This window comes from Hibiscus syriacus, unplaced genomic scaffold (genome assembly GCF_006381635.1).
Source record: "Hibiscus syriacus cultivar Baekdansim isolate YM2019G1 unplaced genomic scaffold, ASM638163v2 tig00110597_pilon, whole genome shotgun sequence".
Lineage (NCBI taxonomy): Eukaryota > Viridiplantae > Streptophyta > Magnoliopsida > Malvales > Malvaceae > Hibiscus > Hibiscus syriacus.
The window spans coordinates 3151030-3169055 of NW_024062795.1; the positions used below are offsets into that span (position 1 = coordinate 3151030).

The window sequence follows — 18026 nt, forward strand, 5'->3', positions numbered from 1 at the left end:
AGGGTGGAGTGGTGGATAGCGTAAGATGTTAAATTTAGGAGGGTGCTTTGACAAAGGGGATGGAGTCGTGGATAGTGTTGGCAATTAATAATCAAGAGTGTGAGTTGCAAATCCAAGTTCAAAGAAGAAGAAGAAGAGACGTGAAATTTTTTTATTTTTAATTGCGATCATGCCATAAGTAAAAGGGAATTGAAAACCCGTTTAGAAAAATTAAGGTAACAACATAGATGAATTTATGATCTTTTTTTCTCCTTTCCTTCTATACCCAAGAGGCAGAACATACAATAGAAATACATTAAGCGCTATAGTACTATTTAGTAGCCTGGAAACATTGGTGGAGGTGGTGACGAGTATTGGAATCCAATGTTTGGTGGGAGGATAATATCCACTTTAGGAGGTGGTGCAAGTTTGACAACAGGAGGAGGTAGGGATCGTACTGGTGGTGGCGGAGAATGGATCGGTGGTGGTGGTGAATAGACAAGTGGTGGAGGAGATTGAACTGGTATCGGGGGTGGGAAGAAGACTGGTGGTGGTGGGGAGTGAACTGGTTGAGGTGGAGATTGAATTGGTACCGGGGGTGGAGATTGAACTGGTACTGGAGGTGGAGATTGAACAGGTACCGGAGGTGGGGAGTGGACTGGTCGAGGTGGAGATTGAACCGGTACCAGAGGTGGGGAGTGGACTGGTCGAGGTGGAGATTGAACTTGTACCGGAGGTGGGGAGTGGACTGGTCGAGGTGGAGATTGAACCGGCACCGGAGGTGGGGAGTGGACTGGTCGAGGTGGAGATTGAACTTGTACCGGAGGTGGGGAGTGGACTGGTCGAGGTGGAGATTGAACCGGTACCGGAGGTGGGGAGTGGACTGGTTGAGGTGGAGATTGAACTGGTATCGGAGGTGGAGATTGAACTGGTACCGGAGGTGGAGATTGAATTGGTACTGGAGGTGGAGAAGGAACTGACGGTGAAGGTGAAGGAACAACAGGTGTTGGTGGCCTAATAGGAGTCACCGGAGATTGATAAGTTGGATCAGGTGATGGTTTTGGTTGTGGCTTCGGCATTGGAGGAGCTTGAACCTGTGGCTCTGGTGGGTTAGGCTTAGGAGGTGAAGGCCCTGCAACACATTGATCCTTGCTACAATCAACCGGATTCCTCACCACCGATTGACATTCATTATCCAACTTCTGGTTTATCCGACCAGCCACACAATTACCAGTATCATCCAACACGATGTTGTTCCTTTCAGGCGATATACAACCTTTAGGCTCCTCAGTGAAATAGTTGTGAGAAAAGGTGAAATTAGACAAGGTTGGCAACTTGCAAACTTTTCAGGCACAGCACCCGTCAACTTGTTGTGAGAAATATCCAAAATGTCAATGTTCTTCAGGCTCGATATTTTGAGGCAAACTACCGGTAAATGAGTTGAAGCTAACATCGAAATAGTGACATTGGCAAGCAATCCAATTTCTGGTGGAAAACAACCACCAAGGTCATTGTTCATGAAAAGAATTTCATTCAATCTCCACATTTTCCCAATGCTGCGTGGAATACACCCTTTGAACTTATTGTTGGCAATGTCACCACCGAGACCAAGATGTGCCAATTGTTTCAGGGATTGAGCAAGTGAACCGATTGTTGTTTAAAAACAATGCATCCAAATCCTTCTCAAAGATCTCTGGTGGTAAACAACCTTCAAAATTATTGTATCTTATATCAAGATACTTAACACTCGTCCATGTCATTACCACTTCTGGGAATGGGCCAACGAATCGGTTGTTGCTAATATCAAATTCGTACATGAGCGTAAGCCTTGAAAAGCTCTTGGGGATAATACCACAAAACCTGTTGGAATTTAAATGGATCAATGCAAGGTCGGTCATCAACCCCAACTCTACTGGAAGATAACCGGCAATGTCGGCATGGTTAAGGTCAATACCAGCAACGACCGTCAAATTGGAATCATCCAATGCCGGAGCACAGAACACACCTTTGTAGCTACAAACATTGGACCCAAACCAGTTCCTGGTGATGTTCAAAGGGTCGGAGTACATAGCCTTTTTCCAGGCTTGAAGAGCGATGAAAGCCCTCCTAAGCCTTTCATTTTCGAAAGTTTCGGTTGTTTTTACTGTATATTCATACCCATCAGGGAGATCACCATTTTCGGGGAGAGCTAAGAGCTGACGACGAGCGATATAAGACGCTTCGTTGTCTGATAATGCAGAAGTGGGTTCTATTTTATACAAGAAGAAACAAAAGAAAAGAAGAAAGCAGCCCAAGGCCGGAAGAGCTTGACTATTATTCATTATTGACCACCTTGGTCTGCCCAAGGCTGCTTATGCAATGAAGATGGAACCGTGGAATGGGGATTATATTGAGGAGAAAATGTCCTATTTTAGCTACCGAAAAGATTGGGGAACGGTTCAAATTGAAAGGCTTTGAAATAAAGGAAGAAGAAGAAGGAAAACGTAGCTTTTGTTTTAATTTTTAATTATCAATTTAATTTCTGTTAATGAGTTAACAACTAAAATCGAACAGATTTATAATATAAAAAATAATAAAACCATCATTCTTTTGCATCGGTGACTAAAATCGGACAGACAATCGTTACAGTTTATCCAAAATTTTAAGGCGGGTGGACGATTCATTCTGAATCTAACTGTTAACGATTGAACTGGGTGGTTCACTGAAGCTGTAAAATAGAAGCTGCCAAAACTGGGTGGTTTGGGTTTGGCTGTATGGCCTGGTCTGCAATATAAGGTCGCTGTAATTTATTAAATTTATTTATATTCTTTTTTTCATATATGTATAAATGTACAATAATTTTGGATCAATTTTGTTATATATATGATATAATATACTAGAGGAATTTTGTTTTATAAATGAATGTTGGTGAATTTTATGTGAAAATAATAATATACTTCCAGGTGAATGCGGCATTATAGTGTTATATTTAGACTAAAATTATAATTGATAATTAAGTTTAATTTTGTTATAATTTTATTGGTTAAAGATTATTTTTTGATTATATTTATTCAGTTAATTTATAAGAATTCTTGGTGATTAAGTATTTGATTCTATAAATAGAGAGTATATCTTAATCTTTAGAATTATGAGAGAATTATCTCTGAGTGATATAATTTTTTTCTCGTATCTTTGTAACTTTTGAGGTTTATGTTATAAATATAATTTTCTAGGGATATTGAGAGAGTGAGTTAGGATACTTCGTATAGATATCATATTTTAAGATACATGTGATATCATATATTTGTATCATTTGTGTCCTCTACATTTATAGTAGATTATTATTCTTCACCCGCGAAGATAGGTAAAGTCGAACCACGTTAAATCTTGTTTCTTTTAATGTCTTATTTTATTTTAATATAGTGTCAGTTATTTTTTCGCTTACGAATTCCTAAAAAGTGATATCATGAGCTATGGTTTGGGATATAAAATCTCGAAATAGATAATATGTGATGCAATCCTTTTTGAGATATTTATAATTGTTAGGGTTAATGTTGCAAAGGTGGTTTTATAAGGGCATTGATAGAGTGATTTGAGATACTCCGAGTTATGATATAAATATCAGATTTTAAGATACATAAAATATCATGTATTTGTATAGTCGTGATCTCTATATTTATGGTGGATGATTATTCTTCTCATCGGAAGTAGACAAGATTGAATCACATTAAATCTTGTCTCATGTGCATGTTTTATTTTATATTAATATTACTTTTAGTTCATTTTCAGTAAGGTCCCTATCATTAATTCCCGTTAGTTTTAGCTGACGTGGTACATAACCCCATTACCTCCATCTTCTTCTTTTCCTCCTCATTCTTCTTAACCAACATCAGACGGAGGAAGGACAATGACGAGGAGGCACGACTGACTGAGTTTTGGTCAGAATGGTGTGATAACTCTAATGGTGGTGGCGGTATGGTGAATAGACGACCTAATCGACCAAAAAATTATGAAAATAGAAAAGGGGTGTTGGGGTTTTCCGATGAGATTCAGGACCCTCTCTACAGTGAATGGAGGTGAGTCTCAGTAAGTGACCAGAGGGGTTTTGGTTGGAACGGTATGAGAACTCCAATGGTGGTGGCGGTATGGCGAACGAATGACCTAATCGGACAAAAATCGATGAAAACAAAAAAAGGGCGTTGGGGTTTTTCGACGAGATTTGAGGCTTTCTCCACGGCGAATGGAGGTGAGTATCCATGAGTGGCTAAGGAGGTTTTGGTCGGAATGGGGCTATACTCCTATTGGTACCGATGGTAAAGGTCATCGGTGACTGACGATAGAGACCAGGGATGGGTGTTCAAACGTGTTTTCTCGTAATTTAGGACGAATAATGGATGATGAGTATGAATTGAGGGTCGGGGTGTGGTCGGGAAGCGACGCTGGTGATGATGATGATGGCAGTGTGAGCCACTGCTGATTGGAGGTGGGGTGACCGGAGGTAGTGTGAGAAGAAGAGAAGAATAAGAAAAAGAAGAATGCGGTTAACGAGGTTAAGTGCCACGTCAGCTAAAACTAACGGGAGGTAACCACAGTGACCTTACTGAAAAGGAACTAAAAGTTTGATGATTGTATTACAAGTTTGTTGGGATTTCGATGAAGCTCAATTGAACAACTGAATATTGCCAAGAGGGAATGAATTGGCTTTTTGAGTTTAGGGAATAGGGAGAGAAAAAAAAGATGAGGCAATTTACACAAGGATTTATAGTGGTATGACTTCTTAACCAAGTCTACATCCAGTACCTAAGCTCCTTACTTTGGATTTTCTAACAAATTCACTAATTTGTTCTTTCTTTTTATAGGATCAATAGATAACCTTTATAACTCCCTAGCTTTTCACAGTCTAAGCTAGAACCAATCCCTTTTACAAAAGGATAAGAAAAGTAAACAAGAAAAACATCTCAAAAGGAATGTATTTACAAGAATTAAGCTCACAAGAAAACAAATAAAAGATTTTCAATGAGCTAAAAAACACAAATATTTACAAGAGAAAGGAAAATAGAAATGAAAAGCTCTTCTCTTGTGTTTGATTGCTTGGATAGGTGTTCTTAACCTTCTTCAAGTGTAATCAACTTGTTTTTATATGTTTGAATAAGTTTGTGGCTGTTTCTAGCAATTGGGGATTAATTTTCTGTAAAATAAAATTGCCCAAAACAGAGAGTATCGATACTCCTTTAATAAGTATTGGTACTACCTTTGTAATTTTTAAATAAACTAACCGTTAAAGAGCGTTGGGCTTGACCAATATCGATACTATGCTTCATGGTATTGATATCACTATGTAAAGTAGTATCGGTACCCCATTGAGTATCGATACCTATTTTGCATTATGGAATTTGTGCAATTCGGAAAACACCTGGTAGTATCGATACTTCTCTTACCTTTGGTATCGGTACTACGTGAACAGTATTGATATTGTTCATGCAGTGTTAATACTGTAAGAATAGTATTGGTACTACGTACCCAAAAAAATAATTTTGTGCTCAAATTATAGTTTAATGGACTTTGAATTATTTTTGAAAACTTTGAACAAGTTTAATAAAGTCCAAAAACATTTTGCCTTAATTTGTTATATCAAAACATTATAAAACATGGTTCAATAAAGATTCAAAAGTTGGGTGACCAAAATGTAAGTGTCCTAAAAGTTTAGGGATTGTTATATACTTTACCCTAATTAAAATTTAAATTGCAAATGCGATTGCGATATCATGAATGATAACCCTGTCTTCCTTATAAAGATGGAAATTTATGAGCTAATCTAATTCGAATCACAGATGCAAATGAATGATGCTGGAAAAACACTTAATATTGAGTCCAAAGTTTTTTCTTGTCTTCCATTGGATGAGGATATGTTTGAGATAACGTGAGACACTTAAGGGACTCTTTATGTATTTTATCCATACTATATATATATATTATGTTTCATATTATATTAAATAATTTCCTACTAATAAAAGGGTAAACAACATTTTTAGTACCTAAACTATTATGTTGTTCACTTTTAATATTTAACTTTTTTTTAAAACGATAAATTTCATTAATAAAGAAAATATAAGTTTTAATTTGATTTTCGCGGTTAAAAAATTAACAAAACTATTGATATGATATTTTTTTTTATTTTTTCAATGACGAGTTAACATTATCTTATAATGATACGTCAATATCATCATTAAATTTTTAACACGAAACATTAAGTATAATTTTTTAAAACTATAAAATTTAAATATCAAAATATAATAAAAATAATAGTTTAGATATTAATTGTGTAGTTTATCTAATGATATTAAGTGTTTTTACATTAGACATGTCATGGGTCTCATCTAAGTTTTTTTTTTAAGTACCTCACCTAAGTTTTTTTTAAAAGTACCTCACCTAAGTCTTATTATATCCACTTGGAACCGTATTTTGGTTTGTGTTATATTTCTATTGACAACCTAAACTTAGCGTTATCAATGTGAAAAATAGTCTTACGTCGAGAAAATAAATATGGAAATTTAGGGGGAAAACTTGTCAAATTTATTACGTGGCAAGACTCTACAGGCCAGTTGATATTAGGGAGAAAACTCTCTAACGCTGTATATCCGCACCCGATCATAATCTCTCAAAAACCTTACTATTTTTTTTCTTTTTTTTTTTCAAATATATTTAGTAAAAGGAGAACAAATTCCAGATACTCTCATTTCCCTCTCCTATGTTATTTTATTTCTTCGTTGCGCCTAATTCCAAATTAATCCCTGCTGGAAGATGATCGAAGAGAAAAGATTCAATCATTTTCCTGTTCCTTTTCCGGCTTTTAGTTTTTTTCCTCTTCCGTGATAAGAAAATGAATTGAAAATTCTGGAAAATCAAGAAATTGAATTCCGCGAATTGGAAGAAAATTGAATCGGAGGGAGGGAGTGGAAAAATAAAAGAAAAGCTGGAAAATGAAGCCGATGGAGACGATACAGGATCTGATCGAAGAAGCCAAAGTTCGGACGGTTTGGTGGGCGTTGGCTACCTTTACCGTGACTTCTTGACTCGTAAGTTTTTTCTTTCTTTCTTTTTAGCGGTTTAATTTTTTCTAATTCTTTGATTTTACTTTGCATGGATACTTTGTTTTCGTAGAATTGTTTTTTTCTTTGAAGTTCTTTAGGATATTCCATTTTAATAGGAATAAATTGAATGTTAGATTTTAAATTTATATTAATTTATAAATTGAAGTTCTTAGAATTGATTATAAGTAATTTTCTCGCTTTTGTTAATGGTTGTAGATACGAGTACATCTATGTTGATGAATTTACCTATAGAAATTCTTTTTGTTGCCGGATTGCGATTTATAGTTAATGAAGTTGAGTTCAAATGGAAAGTTAAATCAGTTCGTCGTCCATCTTATTTGTCTCATTTGGAGAAGAAACAGTTTTCCGTGAATGATTCTCGTCTTTCCAGCTTACCTTCTCCGATCAAGTGGAAGCGGAAAATTGATTCTCCTATTGTGGAGGCTGCTCTCAATGAGCTTATTGATAAAATACTCAAGGATTTTGTTGTTGATTTATGGTATTCCGAGATTACTCCAGATAGGGAGGCCCCTGAGTTGATACGCGATGTGATTTTGGATGCTATAGGCGAAATATCAGGAAGGGCAAAAGAGATAAACCTTGTTGATTTGCTGACAAGGTAGATGTTTTGGTTTAAAAAGGTTTGTCAATTGTAAAATATTTGTTCACGATTTTTTAAAAGTTAAAAGGATTTTAAACGGTTGTCTAATGTTCCAGGGATATAGTTGATTTGATAGGAGATCACTTGGATCTTTTTAGGAGAAACCAAGCTGCAATAGGTGTTGAAGTTATGGTAACATTGTCATCTGAAGAAAGGGATGAAAGATTGAAACACCATCTTATGGATTCTGAAGAGCTTCATCCTTCACTAATTTCACCAGAGAGTGAGTACAAGGTGTGAGTTGAGTGTTCCAAATTTCCTATTAAAACATATTTTGCCTTTAGATTTTGCGGTTTGCTTTTTTTTTTTTTAATTCCTTATTCTTGCATTTTTCAGGTTATTCAACGGCTTATTGGTGGAGTTTTAGCAGTAGTATTAAGACCACGAGAAGCTCAATGTCCTTTGGTTCGTACTATTGCTTGTGAGATTGTTACTTGCTTGGTTGTGCAACCTCTTTTGAATTTGGCAAGCCCTAGGTAGGTTATTGAGCTATGGTTTGTTGTTTGTTTAATTTCAAGGTAGCAGAAAATGCAGTTGGTACTTAATATAAAACTACAGTGCTGTTTAGCGAATGCCTAAACTTTTAGGTTTAAGAATTTTGACAGTTGATTTCGAAATGCACTCTTATTTCGTGTTTATTTGGTTTTTGAAAGAGTGGAACAATTAGAATAGAAGCCATCTGGCATGGAAGGACATTATACAACTAGAGTGGTTTCTTGGTTAGAATCTTACTCTTGCACATTGTAGGCAAAAGAAGGGAAAATGCCTAAAAGGTTATTCATGGTTGTCCTTTCTTCCTTGGTATAAGATATGTGCTTGCCTATCAAATATGCCTTATTCTATCATTTATTTTTCATACTTATGTTTTGTTGTCAGGTATATCAATAAAGTAATTGAATTTGTTCTACTTTCCATTAAAGATGATATGATTAAGGTGATGGAAGGTTTTGATCAGTCTTCAGTTGAAGTACACGCAGATGACTCTACCTCATGCAAAATTGCATCCTTAAATAGTCAGGGAACAGATTTGATGTTGGCTAGAATCGAAAATCAGAAAGAAATATATTCAGATTGTAACAGATATGAGGAAGAATCAATGCAGCCTCGACCAGCTGATTGGGCTCGAAAATTAGAGGCGGCAACACAGAGAAGAACTGAAGTTCTTGCCCCTGAAAATCTTGAAAACATGTGGACAAAAGGAAGAAACTACAAAAAGGAGAAAAAAATATAAAAGCAAGATCTCAAGAATCTATTCCTAAGGTTGCCGTGTTAATGGGGAACCCTGGTAGTGAAATCTCTGCCAACAAGATTGGAACTTCTACAGGAAGTGAAGAGAAAACTTTAATGCATCTAATGCCTGGTTTAAATCTTGACGCTCAATTATGTGGTGGTAACACAGCAGACACAAAGTTGGCTTCAGAATTTAACACCTCATTGTTATTTTGTGGAGATCATCATGCTAATAATTTTAATGATGCTAGTGAACAATCTGCTGATGGAAATAAAAGTAGGCTTAAGAGATGCAGTAGTTCCTCCGATTTTATTGTTGAACCTGATACAAAGAAGGCATTTACAGGAGATATTCAAGAGCCAATTATTTCTGAGTTCTACAGCCCTGATCTTGGTAGGCATAGTGAAGAATCTAGGGGTAGGGTTAGCTCAAATGCAGTACTTCGCAATGAGGAGTCTCATAAACCCAAGCTTAGGTGTCGGGTGAGCATTCCTGTCTATACTGTTACTAGTTTTGAGAATTTGAAATTTGAACTGCCTGTTTAATTCATAAGTGACATGGGATATAAATTAAAAAAGCTTCATATTCTTGGTGGTGTTGAGTTGTAGTCATAGACATTTTTTGTGATCTGTAATTATATTTGCTATTCCTGTCTATCTCTGCAGGTTATTGGAGCATATGTTGAGAAACTTGGATCAAAATCTTTTGCAGTTTATTCAATTGCTGTGACAGATGCAGAAAACAGAACTTGGTTTGTTAAGAGAAGGTTTTATCTCACCCAACTGCTTATGTATGTACGTGTGTGTATTAAACAAAAAAAGTCATTTATTTAAGGGCCCTTTAGTCATAAATGAATAATGGAAAACTATAATAATTTGATTTTTCTTCTTCTCTAACATCAATCTTTTTCTGATCTGCAGATACAGAAATTTTGAACGATTGCATCGGCATCTTAAAGAAATTCCTAATTATACATTACATTTGCCTCCCAAAAGGATATTTTCATCAAGCACCGAAGACTCGTTTGTTCACCAGCGCTGCATTCAGCTTGACAAGTATCTGGAAGTAATTTTGTTGATAAAGAGTAAACAATATAGTGGAGAAGAAAAAAGAACTCTTTTATTTTATATATATTGAATGGTGAAAATACATCTTTTTATAGGAAAAGTTAGGAGTAAGTTTTCTATTAGAAGTAAACTACTTAGTAGTTATCCTTTTCTATCCAACTTTCTAAGAGTTAGTATTATATTAAAATACTAACTAATTATCCTTATCTATTGCATAACCTACACTCCCCCTCAAGTTGGGGAGTAAATGTTGAAAAGACCCAACTTGGATATAATCTCATCAAAGGTAATTCTTGGAAGTGCTTTGGTGAGAATATCTGCTAACTGATTCTTCGTTGAAACATAATTGAGCTTCACCGTTCCACCATTCACCTTTTCAGAGATGAAATGTCTGTCAATCTCCACATGCTTCGTTCGGTCATGATGAACTGGATTCTTTGCAATACTTATTGCAGATTTACTGTCACTTTGAAGTTCAAACCATTTGTTGGCATATAACCCCATCCCAGTTAACATTCTTTGAAGCCAAATTCCTTCACAAATTCCAAGTGCCATTGCTCTAAATTCTGCTTCTGCACTACTTCGAGACACCACCGCCTGTTTTTTACTTCTCCAAGTAACAAGATTTCCCCAAACAAATGAACAATAACCAGTTGTAGATCTTCTATCCGTTAATTCACCTGCCCAGTTTGAATCTGAAAAAATTCTTACTGTTCTATCATCACTCTTTCTAAAAATTAACCCATGTCCTGGTGTCATTTTCAAGTATCTTAGAATTCTATTCACAGTCTCTAAATGTTCTTCTCTTGGATCATTCATATATTGACTCACTATACTGACAGGGAACACAAAATCAGGTCTAGTAAGTGATAAATAAATTAGTTTACCTACTAGCCTTTGATACTGTTCTTTGTTCACAGGACTTCCCAATTCTTCTCTCCTTAGCTTAAGATTTGCTTCCATGGGTGTTTCTGTCGGCTTACATCCCTTCATTCCAGTTTCTGATAGTAGATCAAGGATATATTTCCTTTGGTTGATCACTATTCTTTCTTTTGACCTTGCAACCTCCATGCTTAAAAATTACCGCAAAGTTCCCAAGTCTTTGGTTTCGAACTCCTTCGCCAATAGCTTTTTCAATCTTTCTATCCATACAATCATCACCTACTATAATGATATCATCCACATAGACAATCAAAATTGCCTTTTTGTTGTTTGAAGTTGTTTTAACAAATAAAGTGTGATCCGATTGACATTGCTTGTAACCATCCTGAATAATCACCTTTGTAAATCTGTCAAACTAGGCTCTTGGAGATTGCTTAAGTCCATACAAGGACTTTAGTAATCTACATGCTTTTCCTGTATTACTCTTCACACCCGGTGGAATTCGCATATATACTTCCTCCTCCAAGTTTCCGTTTAGGAAAGCGTTTTTGATGTCTAACTGATGTAGCACCCAATTCTCATTAACTGTTAATGACAGTAACACTCTCACAGTGTTTAGTTTTGCTACCAGAGCAAACGTTTCATGATAATCAACTCCAAAAGATTGAGTGAATCCTTTTGCCACTAATCTCGCCTTATATCTTTCAATGCTACCATCAGCTTTGTATTTTACCTTGAATACCCATTTGCAGCCGACTAGTTTTTTATCTTTCGGAAGATCAACTATAATTCAAGTATTGTTGTTTTCCAGTGCTTTTAATTCCTCTTCTACTGCCTTTTTCCACTTGGGATCTTTCAATGCTTCTTCCACCGTATCTGGAACAATAATGCTATCTACACTTGCTGTAAAGTTCTTAAAACAAGGCGTTAGCTTTCCATATGCAACAAATCTCTCAATTGGATAATTTCTGCATTTTCTTACTCCTTTCCTTTGAGCAATTAGAAAGTCATTATCATCAATCAAAACATTTAATTCAGTGGAAGAACTCTGATTACCTTCTTCATTCTTCAAAGGATTCTCGTTCGGTTCCGGTTCATGACAGTGTCCATGCTGTGTGGGAGACTCGGGATTAGGTTTAGGGATTTATTTAGAAATTGATATTTGTCGTCTCTTGTAAATCTGCAACTCGGATTGAGGTATTTGAGGCGAAGTGATATGTTGATCATGTGTTTCGGTGGACTGGTTTGGCAAGGATACGTCTTCTGGGCTCGATAGTGTTGTTTGGTCTGGCTATAGCAATTTTGTAGGCTTATTCGACTGGTTTAACTGGCTTGACGGTGTTGGTTGATAAAAAAGTGTTGGCTGCAAATCAAGTGACAATTGTTGTGAGTCAACAAACTGATATTCATTATATGACTCCCCTGAATAGCAGTTTTAAGAAAAAAATGTGTTTTTTCAAAGAAAGTAACGTCCATAGTAATAAAGAATTTCTTTGTACGAAGATAATAACACCGAAAGCCCTTTTGAGTCGATGAGTAACCCATAAACACACACCGAAATGCTCGAGGATCTAATTTGGACCTGAAAGGAACATTGTTATGAACGAACACAGTACAATCAAAAACTCTAAGGGGTAAAAATGAATTCATCGGTTTAAAATTGGGAAAAACTGGAAAAAAAAACATCTCTCGGACACTTAAATTGTAATGGTTTACTAGGGAGACGGTTAATCAAATAAGTAGCAGTTAAAAGAGCTTCCCCCCAAAAATAGTTAGGAACATTTGTGGAAAAAAGTAGAGACCGAGTAACCTCAAGAAGATGCCTGTTTTTTCGCTCAGCAATCCCATTTTGTTGAGGAGAATTAACACACGAAGTAAGATGAACAATCCCGGTTTCCTGAAAGAAAAAACCCAAAACATTGGCAAAATGCTCACTACCATTGTCAGAATGAAACATTTGGATTGAACACTGAAATTGGGTTTCAACCATCTTATGGAACCGTTTAAATATTTCACAGGCTTCAGATTTGGTTTTCATGAGGAAGGTCCACGTAGTACGAGTGTGATCATCAATAAATGAAATAAACCACCGAAACCCATGTAAAGATGCGACCCGAGATGGTCCCCAAATATCACTATGGATCATGGTAAATGGTTTGGACGGTTTATATGGAGAAGGTAGATAAACACTCTTAGTTTGTTTAGCAAGTGGACAAATGTCACAAGAAAAGGATTTTGGACTTCTATTGACAAACAAATGTGGAAACAATTTTGCAAGATAAAAGAAACTGGGATGTCTCAAACGAAAATGTAATAACATAACATCGGTTGAAGGTTCAAGTAAAGGAAATTGTTGTATAACATTGAAGGAAGTAGATGAGTGGGAAAATAAAGTTGCTGGAAGTAGGTAAAGACCCCCACAAAGCCTAGCACTGCCAATCACTTTCCCCGAGCTGGAATCTTGAAATTCACAAAAAACAGAGTTAAATTTCCTGGTACAGCATAAATCGGCAGACAACTTGCTAATGGAGATAAGATTGCAAAACATAAAGAACATGAGATAACAAAATGTTCTGATTTATTTGAATAGACCCATGAGCGGCAACACCAGATAGAGAACCATCAGCTGTTCGAATATGAGAGATAGACGAGTCGGCATGAAAAGTGTGAAAAAGCCGAAGATCACCTGTCATATGATCACTTGCACCAGAATCCACAATCCAAGTAGGAGTGGTGGATGTATTAGCCAAAGTAGCAGAAGGAATTCTACTTGCATGTACTGATTGGGAATGAGTGATAGAGGCTGAAGAAACATCAGAAAGGTTTGAATGGGGCAAATTAACGAGGCATTCCGAAGTGACCTCCGATGAAGAAGTGGCGGAATTCATGATCGACGGCTAGATTTAGGGTAAAAAAATCGACTAGATTTAGGAAAAGGATCGGTCACCTAACTGATACCATGTTGATAAAGAGTAAACAATATAGCGGAGAAGAAAAAAGAACTCTTTTATTTTATATATATTGAATGGTGAAAATACATCTTTTTATAGGAAAAGTTAGAAGTAAGTTTTCTGTTAGAAGTAAACTACTTAGTAGTTATCCTTATCTATCCAACTTTCTAAGAGTTAGTATTATATTAAAATACTAACTAATTATCCTTATCTATTGCATAACCTACAAATTTACTTCCTAAGCTTCCTTTCTTTCCTTTTTTTTCTTTTTCTGTAGGATGTTTACTTTCAACCTGTGCTTCAATTAAGCTGCCTATTTGCAGGATCTGTTGTCTATAGCTAATGTGGCTGAACAACATGAAGTGTGGGACTTTTTAAGTGTTTCCTCAAAGGTGTGTATCTTCTTCATATCACATTGGGTGCACTTTTGTTTTCTATTTGTAGGAATTAGGACAAAGACATCTCATTCTAATTGTGGGTGACATTTGCTTTTGAAGAACTACTCTTTTGGAAAATCTTCATCAGTGATGAGAACCCTTTCAGGTAGGTTGTTTCTGTTTTTGGTTATCATGCCATTTTTGCAAACATTGAATTGTTTTATTCAGATTACTTCTTGACCATTTCCAATTCTCTTGTTTATGAACAGTGAATGTGGATGATGCTACGGGTGATGTTGTACGTCAGTTTAGAGGAGTATCAGATGGCGGAATGAGCAAAGTTGTCGGTTCATCTTCTCCCCCTAGTGAATCCTCTCCTTCAGGCTCTGGCAGGTCCTTGTCATGGACCGCAGATGAGATTGCTAAAGACATTTCAAGGCAAAGTATCTTGGAGTCAGCAAACAGCATTTCTGATAATGAAGAAGGTGATATTAAAGACGGTAGCCATGGTCATGAGGATGATAGATCTGGTTCCCGAGGTCATGCTTGGCACCCAGACCGTGAGTTAATGGGTTTGACTCCAAGAGTGGTAGATCATGATGGAGGGTCTGGTAATTTAATCTCTGAGAAACATGATTTATGTGTTAAACCTGAATTTTCTGGCCAGGGTGGCTCTTCAATGAAATTTTCAGGAACCTCAAGCCATATGGAGGATCCAGTTGGAGTGCCCCCGGAGGTATCATGATTTATCTCTGTTGTTTTGTTTTGAGATCACTCTTCTAAAATGTCAACATTGTCAATAAAATTTTGGATTGCTTTCATAAGAATCTCAAGCAAAAGTATGATTATTAGGAAATCAGATTCCTTGGTTGCACCTATTCTCTAGGTGCTGCAAGCCTTTCTTTTCTTGGTGTCTATTTGGCTTTGACTCATTGCTAATGTTAATAATCTTTTGGTTGAAAAGTTTCAGATTTTTTAAGCTTACACTATTTTATAAGAGCTTTTTTCACTTTTTGAAATTTTTGAATGTTTACTGATTGATTTTTGTGCAGTGGACACCACCTAAGGTGAGTGTACCTTTGCTGAATCTAGTTGATAACGTGTTTCAGCTTAAGAGAAGAGGCTGGCTAAGGTGAGTGAGTTTTTCCTTATTTCCATAGCTGTGGATTACTTAATTGCTAATTGCTAAATGCCATAATCTACTATTTGAAAATTATAAAGATTATCCTAAAAACAATATTGTACCTTGTATTTTTTATATTTCTAATGTTTGTTAATTTGTCATCATGATTAATTATTAACTTATGCAGTTACTTCAGCTAGGCTGACGATTAAATGGCTCCGTACATTCAAGTAGTAGGCATTGCTATTTCCTAGACTAGGATTGGTTGATGTGAGTTGACTCGAATAACTCAAACAACTCTACTCGAATAACTCGAGATAAAAAAAATCAATTTTTTCGAGTTGAATCTAGTTTTGTTCACCCCCACGATTTTCTCCAGTTGTTGGAAATTTTGCACTTAAATCATAATCATGTTCTTTCAGCAGAATCAAATTTTTGTGTAGATTCGATCATTGAATCCAACCATGATTGTAACAAACAACTAATGAATAGCCTATAAATGAGTTTGGTTTTGCTTATGATCTTTTGCTTATTTTTAGAGAATCTTTGAGATAATGTTCATAATTTGTCAATGTTTATTTAAATGGAAGGGATAAAGCTTGATTTAGTACTTCAATTCCACCACATCTTTTCTGTTCAATCTTGTATGATAGGTAGTCTTGTGTCTAGTGGCTCTTTTGTCTGTTTAAGTTCTGAAGCAGGTTGCAAAATGAAACGCTAACCTAGTCTGAGTTTAGAGGCATTAGTTTACTGCCATTGATTAGTTCTACTTCAATCCTTTTTCTTGTTTCCTGTTAGCCAGTAACAACTGTCTGATCTTTCGGACAATGTGATCCTGTTAAACTTTAATGGTGTGATTTGATGCTCTAAAATTACTTATTTTCAGAATAATTTGGCATAAACATGTGCATCTTTTTTCCTTGATGCAGAAGACAGGTCTTTTGGATATCCAAGCATATATTACACCTGGTGATGGAGGATGCCATCGGTGACTGGCTTATGAGGCAGATTTATTGGCTTCGAAGGGAGGACACTATTGCCCAAGGGATTCGATGGATTCAAGATGTAAGAACTGAACAAATTAGCCACATTATAACTTAGAGTTTTAACTGGCTTAGGATTCGTTGCTGTTAAAGCATGAGTTTTGCCATTAAGAGCTGGTTCTACTTGCATATAAACTTTTAGAAGGCTTTCTGTTTTGCAAAACCCCTTGTATTCTGTTTCTTTTGATAGCACGTTTTTTCTCCCAGATTCTGTGGCCAGGTGGTACATTCTTTACAAAAACAGCAAACATTCAGAGAAATTTTGATAATTCTCAGCCTAACCAGGCACCTGTGCACAACGTCAGCCAATTTGGTGGGAGTAATGTCAATAAACCTGGGTCCTTTGAGGAACAACTTGAGGCTTCTCGTAGAGCAAACAACATCAAAAATATGCTTTTCGGTAAGGTTTTTTGGGTCAGATCATACTGAAGACCTGCCCTGACTTTTGGATCTGTAGTTTACATGCTTGCAATTCACTTGATCATTGCTTCAAATGATATAATTCCTTGGTCAGGAGTTCAATGATTATATTTCCAACTAAATTTTCTGAAGTCCTCGTGTATAGGTTACCATAAAATGTTCATTGTGACGGTTTATGTTGTTAAAATCATTAAACTTGTCTCATATATATTTACGGGGGGGCTGAACACTAATCAATTGTGAAAACCACTAAAAGAGTAACAATTTTGTCAGATGGGGCTCCGACAGCCTTAGTTAGCTTGATCGGGCAAAAGCAATACAGACGGTGTGCAGGAGACATTTATTTTTTCACTCAGGTTGAGTTTTTATCCTCCTGCCATTTTCTTCCATGCACGTCGATATTTTCCCCTAATTTCTTTTATACTTTACATTTACATTGTCCTTATCCATTGCAGTCAACTATATGCATTAAGCAACTTGCTTATGCGATATTAGAACTTGTAATCGTATCGATTTTCCCCGAGTTACGGGATCTTGTGACGGATGTCCATGGCATGAAACACATTAAATTTTCTGTTTCTGGTTTTGGCGAGAAAGTTTGATGCTGTCTCACTTATATCCATGAAAGCTTAGAAAATGAAAGAACAATATAGTCAGCTAGCACAGTTGCCTTTGCCTGTGATCTTCACTACTATTTCAAATTACTAGCAAGCAGCGCTATATGGAATATACATACATACATACATATATTGTTTTAGGAAATTAGGGTTTTCTTTTTTAATCTCGCATTCTAAATGTACAGGGATGTAGATTTAGTTTGTACAGAATGTTTTGTCCTTGTGGCTTTACCCACTCGGGAGACAAATCTATTGGAATTTTGGGTTGATTTGTATTTGGGACATTTGAGAAACAGGGCCGATAATATTCGTTATTCTTTCTTTAATCCTAACCAGTGGTTCTGGAAATTCAAGTATTTATCTTTACACAAAATTAACATAAGTAATGTGATGTATACATAAATTAGAATTTGGTGTTAATGTTTAGACATTCAAGAATCAGATGTGATATCCGTTGTTTAATTCGAATCGTGACAAGCAATTTCGGAAATCTAAAAAATAAATATTAGTTCTAAATAAATATTTTATTCTATTATATATATATACATATATATATATTAATTTTTGCAATTAAATTTAAGATAAATTATATGGATGATCTCTTA

General features: G+C 36.0%; 2 pseudogenes; one reads left to right on the forward strand and one right to left on the reverse strand.

Annotated features, from left to right (window-relative positions):
* Positions 1 to 219: 219 nt before the first annotated feature.
* On the reverse strand, positions 220 to 2326 carry LOC120134189 (annotated as a pseudogene).
* Positions 2327 to 6668: 4342 nt separating this feature from the next.
* On the forward strand, positions 6669 to 17499 carry LOC120134588 (annotated as a pseudogene).
* Positions 17500 to 18026: the final 527 nt, after the last annotated feature.